Below are 8,698 nucleotides of genomic sequence, written 5' to 3' on the forward strand. Positions count from 1 at the left end.
GTCTTAAAAGGGACCAGGAAGTGTGCGAGGAGGCCTGATCTTTGTTCAGTTCAGCTCAGTAAGCATTATTGTCCCAGACGGGAAACAGGTCTTGCAGTCAGGAGCACAGCCATAAAAAACAACACTGGGTACAAGACTACATCACAACAAAAGCCTGGCTAAAACAGTTTCAAGTGCATAGTTACATGCGCAAATCAAGCAAGTTCACTGCACGGGGGGACAAAGGTGTTCTTGTTCCTGCTGCACATCTACTGAGGAACAGTGCATGGAGAATGAAAGATATGTGTGAGTCATGGATGAATCATTCGCAACACAAGACTCTTTTTACTGACTCAGCATTATCGAATCCTCTTTTCCATTAACTCTTTCACTCACTCGCCCCTCCTCCTGCCTGTTACAAGCTAGCTCGTGTGAACTGCGAAGATGAGGCAAGGCAGTATCTCACTATTGTGCAGGTCTTATATTGAACTGTATTTGTGGAAATGCATCAAAAAGAAAGTTAATTAGTGTATTTACCTAACCCTGTGAGAAAAAAAAAAAAAAAACACTTTGCAACACCTTGTTTCAACTCTCTCTCCCAGCCCGGAGCTGAAGGTCTCAGGCTGCACGAATCACTCATTCACACAGTACCAGTCACTGGCTCTCCCCGCCCGGAGGCTGCCCCCTGCTCTGTGCTGAACTCCGGCTGCACAAATCACTCACGCGCTCACTCAGTCCTCCCTCTCCTAGCCCCAAGGTCACCCTCTGCTCTGAGCTGAACTCCGGCTGCACACATCACTCACTCACCCACAGGTTCCATGCCACACTCAGTAACCGTCCAATTTGGAGAGTCTAGAAGAGCCGCACGATTAAGTAATTTTATCCCATTTAGTGGAGGAGGGCTGAACCAGAAGTAACCAGCGCGCTAATGCGGCCTCTGGGTGGCTGACTTAGTGACTCGAGTAACTCGAAAACCTGACCGTCTTTAGTGAGTGACTCACATACTGGAGTCGGTAAAAAGATTCGAACCTCCCATCTGTAGTGAAGGGGGGGGGGGGGGGGGGGGGGGGGGGGGGGGGGGGGTCTGTGCAGTCAAGTGTGAATGTGGCTCTGTGGAGAATCCTTTGATTCAGGTGGTTCAGGTGACTCCTGTCCTTGAGGTTTAGGTTGCCATACTAAGTGATTATTGAGTAGATTCATCACCATTGTGTGTGTGTGTGTGTGTGTGTGTGTGTGTGTGTGTGTGTGTGTGTGTGTCTGTTCTCACCCCAACAGAGGAAGTTGAAAAAAAAAATTGATCAGAGTTCGATTTACATTTACTTCACACACTGCAATATTGCATGGGGCTCCACATTTGCCACCAATCTCTTCAAAATCCAAAATTTTCCAGTTTGTGCAGCAGGATAGAACATTCAGCACCAGTCTTTTGTCAGAATAATATGACGTCTTCGCTGGTATGGGGAAACAGGAGGACAGAGAAAAACACAAACACAAGCCTTGTATGTGTCAAGAAAAGGAAAAAAAAAAAAGACTAGTCGAAGTAATTCATTAGAAAAAGATCTGTCCATTTAACACCTGATCATTCTATGTGTCTTAAGTATCTGGATTATGGATTATACCTGGATGGGGTTTACCCACAATGCACTCAAAACAGGTGTAGGATGTGTATAAATCTGTCGTTAAAACCACCTCAAGGGCATTTTGAGTCACATTCGAGACAGATGTTGCATAAGTATAAATGCGTCCATCTCTCAGAGTTGCTCTCGACAACAAAACTCTGCTCAGAGTAGATCATCATGTGATGCAGATGGAAAAATCCACATCCTTCCGACAATACTGCGGGAAAAATCCTCATCAGAACGGATCTGTGGAAAGATTAAAGACAATGTAGCATAGATGTTGGTGTTACTTTGCAACTCAACTATACAAACGCCACAGTAGAACAGCCTGCGTGCAAAGGCTTTCTTCTCGCTAAGTGCACTATCACCACCTTCTGGATTGGAGTGTGGATCAGAACGGCTACTGTGCCAATAAATGATCTTCTCCTAATAATTCGTGTGTTCTCTAGAAACCTGAAAATAACTCTACATCACCTGAACCTGTCTACAACATTTCTCTGATATCCAGTGTCATTTGATTTCTTTGTGTGCAATTTTTAAGTATCTAGGACATCGTAAAAAAAAAAAAATACATGCTCCACTGTTACCTGCAGTCTGCAGTGTGCACATCTACCTTTGTCATACTTATTCATTATTTTTAATGTCATGTTCAGACCGGTGTGACCACACCTCATCCCTGAAATAATGTCCTCCTCTTTTCTATGTCTCCTGCTTCCTCTCATTTCTCCTACTTTCCTTTGGATACTGAAATAATATCAGCCTTTACTTCCTTTTTATGCAAAAACCCACAAATTGTCAAGAGCAAATCACAGTCAGCAGGGGAGGGAGGAGTGGGGTCGAGGTCAGAGCGATGAATGACTCTAATGAGCATCTGAACAGCAGTGAAGCCGGTCCTGTCTACAACCACACTAATACGGAATGATTTTAAAACGGCATTTTAAAATGATCTATGCCCACACAAACACTGTATTACCAAAATAATCTCTGTCCGTATTCACATGCCTTAAAATGGATATCACATGACCATTCATGTGCACTGGGCATGTAAGTGCCGTCCTAAACAGGAAGCAGATTGTCCACTGGTTGGGATGCATGTTTTTGTCCGAACCCGACCCGAGCCTGAGAGCATAGTAACCGCGTTCGACCCAAACCCAACTGGCATTCTTTTTTCTTTGTGTCTGAACCCGACCTGAGCCCCAGATTTTGCTTGTCCTCCATCACTGAAATGCGACTAACCGGAGATACTTCTGACGGTAACGTGGACATCCCCAGATTCACCACTGCGAGAGACAGGAGCTGGGTTTCCATCCAAATATATTGAAATTTTTGAGCGAATTTTGTCAAAATGCGCAAAAGAAAATGCGAATTTCCATTAGTTTTGTTTTGCGATTATTGGGAGAAGAGTGCGCCGTGAGATGACGTCATAAGACAGCGTCTGCGTCAACAAACACTCAACTGACACTCAACAGCTGATCAGTGACAGATTCCTGCTGAACTTGTCGGCTCTTGGGAGAAGTCTGCTTACTATTTTGGCAGCGCTAACTTCGTACCGAACCATCCTAAATAAGGAATAAGAGATTAATAATAATAATAATAATAATAATAAGACTGTAGCGTAGAAGTGTGATGTGGTATGCGGTCCAATCATCGTTTATTCGCAAAACCTGTTTCTACAGCAAAAAGTTGCATTTTCTTTTATCGATAGCGTAAAACTTTTTTGTGAATTTTCGGCCGTTTTTCGAATTTCTGGCGTTTCCATCCAAGTTTTTTTTTTTTTTTTTTTTTTTTTTTTTTTGCAATTTCTGAAAATGCGAATAAAAATAGGTGGATGGAAACCCAGCTAGGGACAGGGATGCTAAACTATTCACCCAAAGCAAAGGTGGGGAACTTGCGCTGTTAAGGCAGTTAAGGAGACGAGAGCATTATCCATCGCCGGAGGAAGCCATGGCAATGAGTTCCCACTCGCGAAGGATGAAATCACAAAAGGTATGTTGGCCTAGCTGTAATAATTGGGCTTGTCATACTTTGTCAAATGCTTGTGTCATGATCCCTGCCTGGCCTACTGTTTTCCCTCTGTCTCCCCGTGCATGGTGTGGGTTTGTACCTGTCTCTCTCTCTCTGTCTGCACACCTGAGAGTCATTCTAATCAGCACACCTGCCAGTCATCACACCATCAGCACCCTAACTCTTAACCCTGAATCAGCCACCAGTCCCTGCAGGATCACTGTACTGTTCACTCTGCCATGAAGCCTTCAACAACACCTCGCCTGAGCCTGCCATCTCCTCACCTTCCCAGTGTGTTCTGCACTAAATCCACATGTTTCTCCATACCTGCCTGCCTGCTCTACAGTTGGGTTCCGCTACCTTCAGCTGCATGACAGCTTGTCAATGCTTTGTCTTCGCCATCGTTAAAAATGCCTCCGTATCTCCCTGTCTAGAAGTCTACGCAACGATGTAGCCTTGAAACTAATATGGAGTCAACAGCGTATCCAAAATGCTCCGTTTTAGGAGTTTGACTATGCCGGAGTAATGTGAATGCTACATGCAAGCATAGCAAGCTTTGCGGGCTAAAACAGAAAACATTCGGTGGCTGCAGCCTAGAACTGTCCTCTCCAGTTGGATTACCATCAACAGCTTCCTGATGGTATCCCTGAACAACAGAGATGCGCAATTAAAAGAAGAGCTTCCAACTTCATCGTGAAGGCTGAGCAAACTTTGGGCTTTATCTATACAACATCCTGTCAATAGAGTCTAATCTGTGCTGAAAACCTTGAGGATTTTCACTCTCGCCAGATGGAGAACTGTATTATATCTGCCTCCTGACATCACAGGAGGCAGACCAAATATTTATGAGTTCCATGCCAGCCAGTGTGGGGCTCATTGTGGAGTTTAAAAAAAACCATCATTCCATCATCAGCTGCTGCCATCAGGCATGGAATGGAAAATACATCCCCAAATGTGTAAGTGAACTGAGTAAACTTGCTTTCGTGTTTTCACAAAATAAAAACTTGTTCAGTTGACTCTATACGCATATGTTAGAATCCTTATGTGAGCTTTGCCATAAAATGTATAGATGCTACTATTGACCCACCAGCATGAGACTTTTTCAGCCTGCTCAATGATCGGACTGTCAGGCCAAGTGAGCAAACCTTGAGGAGAGAAAAAAAACAAACAAACAAAAAACAATAGAGGTGAAATTATTCATGCAACCAAATGCATAAATCATTAACCAATTTACAGTTTGCTCATATTTTCATTCAAATGTCTCTTACAGGTCACAGCCATTTGAAGTAATTGGAATGGACCCTGAGAGGCTCACAGTAACAGAGTGGTAAGAATACATTTGCCCAAAGGTTGATCACTTTACAAAATGGGGTGATCAAGGCCTGCCCTCTTAAAAACTAGGACAGCAGAGGAGGTCACCAGTTCTGTTACTGAATTTGAATAAAAAATTGAATACAAGATTGTACAGAGCAGGGGACAGAATTTAAAATTACGATAATTTATAAATTAACAATATTCATCATATTGGTATAACATTCATGAGGAGATTTGTTAGCATTTAATTGGAAAGCTAACAAGGGCCTCTGTGAAAGGCTGAGCGTCCAGAGGAGCTTTTCACTCATTATCATCCACAGGCCAACGGGCTGGTGGAAACACTAAATGGCACCTTTCAGAGGAAAAATTTATTTTTTTCCACACTTTGAGCAAAATATTAAAAAAAATATATATATTTTCTGATTTATGTTCTTTTGATTCCTGTATTTATTTAGCTCTTTAACTTGCAATGGGAAAATCCTCAAAACTGGGACAAATATCATGCTGCCGCAATATTTGAGTGAAGGAGAAAAAAACAGCTCAATACCAAAGAAAGTCCATAGTATTTACTTTTTGGAAGAGAGGCACGATAATCCATCTGAGGTACCGGTGCAATATGAGGTTAGAGGCTCTAACTGTCTTGCACATTTCCAAATCACAGTCAGAATCGCAGTTGTGACTTGGCTTTTTAAAGTTATATTTGTTTTAAGTTAGTTTGTGCTTGCAGATCACAAACAAAGAAGTGAAAACCACTGCACAAAAAAGAGGTGGTTGTTCAGCATCCTGAAGGATCAACTGTTTATGAGGAGGTGCAAAGAAATATATAAAAAAATCCCAGGACAAAATCAGAACAAGGAAGGAGGTTGGACCAGAGGACCATTTTAAAGTTGGGGATGTTGTCCTCTGTAAAACCATCCGTCAGCTTCAGTGCAAGAGTAGCAAGATGGAGGGGGAAATGCTGGGGCGTCATAAGATTTCAGCCCTAGAAGGGAAAGTGACAACTTTAAAAAGCAGCACCACACTCGCCTACACAGGTTTTTTAGGCCATTACATTGAGCCGGAAGACAGGATCCCAGCCAGACTTAAAAGACCTGAATGTCCATCTCCTCTGGCTTCTGAACCTCCCCCTGCAGCCACCTATTGTCCTTCCCCAGCCAAGCCATGCTTTGCAAGCCACACTGTCACCTATTTTCTTTTTCTATTAATAATAAATAATCTAACTTTGAGCACTGTATTGTATTTTAATGTAACAACATTTTTTCTCCCTTTGATTGATATTTGGAAGCGGAACAAAATAAGTTCTTTTGTCCAAAATACAGTGGACCTCCACAGCCTTTCCCCTGGGAAGGACGTGGAGAGTAAAATTTTTTGTTTTTAAGTTGCCCATTAAAGTGTTTTTTTTCCCATTTGAATTTTAATAACTAAGTGTTTTCATGTGGTGTCGGCAGATAATGAATGCATATCTCATTGGTGGCCAAAGAAGCCCGTACAAATGTGTTTGTAATTGAAACCTTTGAGATGACAGCAGTGTGCAATGGCACTTCCAGGGGAATGAGAAAAGTAAGAACTTATAGCCTACTGTTATACTGTTTGAAAGAAACTATTTTTGTGTGTAGCTTGTTTTAACAATTGAAATAGTTTTTAGTTAAGTCTAACACAGTTGGATGTCCTTATTGGAGTGGATTGCAACAACAGGCACTGGAGTCTGGTAGAAAGTGCAAGTTTGTCCAAATATAAACCACAACATACCACACCTCCAAGCATCATATACATTGAAAACTCAAACTTTTCTATAAAAGGTCATGTACCCAAAGGAGAAAGTAGTCATGTTTGATGCCACTGATGACCAGCTGAGAAAACGCAGAGATTCAACAAGGTAAAAAAAATCTAAATGGTGCATTTTGTTTACCAAAATTATGAAGAGATTGTTTATCTAAAACATGCCAACATATACAGTATGCAAATAAGTGCATCAAGAGATTAATAATCCAATGTTCTTGGCATAGGGCCTCCATTAGAAGGAAAATGAATGTGTCCAGATGGACTTGTGCCACAGTTTCTCATCCCTGCCTGCAGGACACCACGTCATGTGGCGTCATAGTCTGGAAAGTAAGTTTATCAGTCTATCCATCTCTTAATTCAAATAGTTATAGCAGCCAATAACGCCAGCCCTTTTTCAAGATGACTGAGCTGCTGCTAAATCAGTCTACAGAATGAGGGCAGATATGACCCAAGCAATAATTGATGGCTCAGTTAAGTATACGTGCAGTTATTAGCAACATTATCTATTAAATAGGATGTGAATTTAATTGACATTTTTGATGCAGATTCCCTCACAGAGCAGTGGTGAGTCTGGAGAGGAATACTGAGGAGGCCTGTGCTGATTGGATGAGAGGATATTTAGACTTCTGCTAATGGAGGTCCTTCATGTTTTAAAGAATAAACATAATTATTTCTATTTCAGATTGAATGCTCAGCATGAGGCGTCTGGTACCACTGCCAGCGTTTGGGACAATCACCCACTGATCAGCTGTTATTGTCCTGCCTTCCCTCCTACATCATGCTGTAGCCTATACAGGTGAATGCCCCCTTTGAAAACCAAATCAGATGTCCTACCGGTGATAGTCATTAAGCTATGTTAACATTTTTATTCAGGTCCTGGGCTGTTTGTTTGGTAACTGCCAAACTAACTGCTCATTTTTTCTTTTTCTTGATTGATTGAAGCAGTTTTGGAGGTTTTCATGAGGCTATTTTCTGTTAATGGGCTTCTGAGAGGCTAACTGAGAATTAAATTCTGGCTCCACACAGACTCCACTTATTCTGTCAGCTGACTGTTATACCAATACCACTGCACTGATTTGACAGTCTTATTCTATTCCCTGATCCTCATATTCTCTCTGTACAGTGGCATGTTACTTTACTGCTGATGCAACCTCCTGTCAGTCTTCACTGCTATATGCACTCTAAAATTCTTTGTACATGTATTTCCGTGGGGAATTCTCTGCAGTGCTCTGTTCTCATGTGCTGTATATCTTGGATGTTTTGCTGTGTTTCCACAGTAGCAGATTACCACCTTTGTCTTTGTTTCCATCTCAGTTCACAATGACATGAGTGGTTCTTGACAAAATAAACTTAATACACATTTTTTTTAAACAAACTTGACAGCAAATGTCAAGTTTAAACTGCATTACTTATTCTTGATAACTGCATCTAAAATAAAGCACCTTTTCAGGCTGAGTGTACCAGCAAGCACATTTCCTCTTAAAGCCATAGATGCACTCTTTACAGTATGTTTTCAGAAGATACAGAAGTATCCGCTGCCGTACCACCAGACTACAGAGCAGCTTCTTCCCTCAGGCTGTGAGACTACTAAATGCACCATCTGCACTCCTCCATGTTTAATAATTTTATTTTTTATACAATCAATTAATCAATCAAGAGGGAACCACATTTTAATTTCATTATACAACCTGTTGTATAATGACCAATAAACTTCCTTGTATCCTTGTATCCTTGTATGTTTTAGACCTGATACATGCAGTTTCAAAGTAGTGCAGATCGGGCTTCGTATTTTTGTCTGAACATGAGCCGAGACGGGAGCACAGTAACCGAGCCCAACCCGAGCCCAACAGGCATTCTTTTTTCGTGTCTGAACCCAACCCAAGCCTGAGAGTTTGCTTGGCCTCCATCTCTAGGTTGCATTTACCACCTGAAATAGCCTACGCGTTGCCTTCAGCATCGTCATGTAAACTCTGATGTGACTTAACTCGATCCGAACAAAA

The 8,698-nt window shown here is 41.8% G+C and overlaps 1 long non-coding RNA gene across 1 annotated transcript; it reads left to right on the plus strand.

The window, feature by feature from the left end:
• The first annotated feature begins 3,828 nt into the window (after positions 1 to 3,828).
• LOC115369090 (uncharacterized) lies at positions 3,829 to 8,115 on the plus strand. Its single transcript, XR_003929112.1, has 5 exons — positions 3,829 to 4,558; positions 4,873 to 4,929; positions 6,716 to 6,792; positions 6,923 to 7,025; positions 7,381 to 8,115. It is a non-coding gene; the product is annotated as an uncharacterized LOC115369090 (long non-coding RNA).
• Positions 8,116 to 8,698: the final 583 nt, after the last annotated feature.

This window comes from Myripristis murdjan, chromosome 12 (assembly GCF_902150065.1).
Source record: "Myripristis murdjan chromosome 12, fMyrMur1.1, whole genome shotgun sequence".
Classification (NCBI taxonomy): domain Eukaryota; kingdom Metazoa; phylum Chordata; class Actinopteri; order Holocentriformes; family Holocentridae; genus Myripristis; species Myripristis murdjan.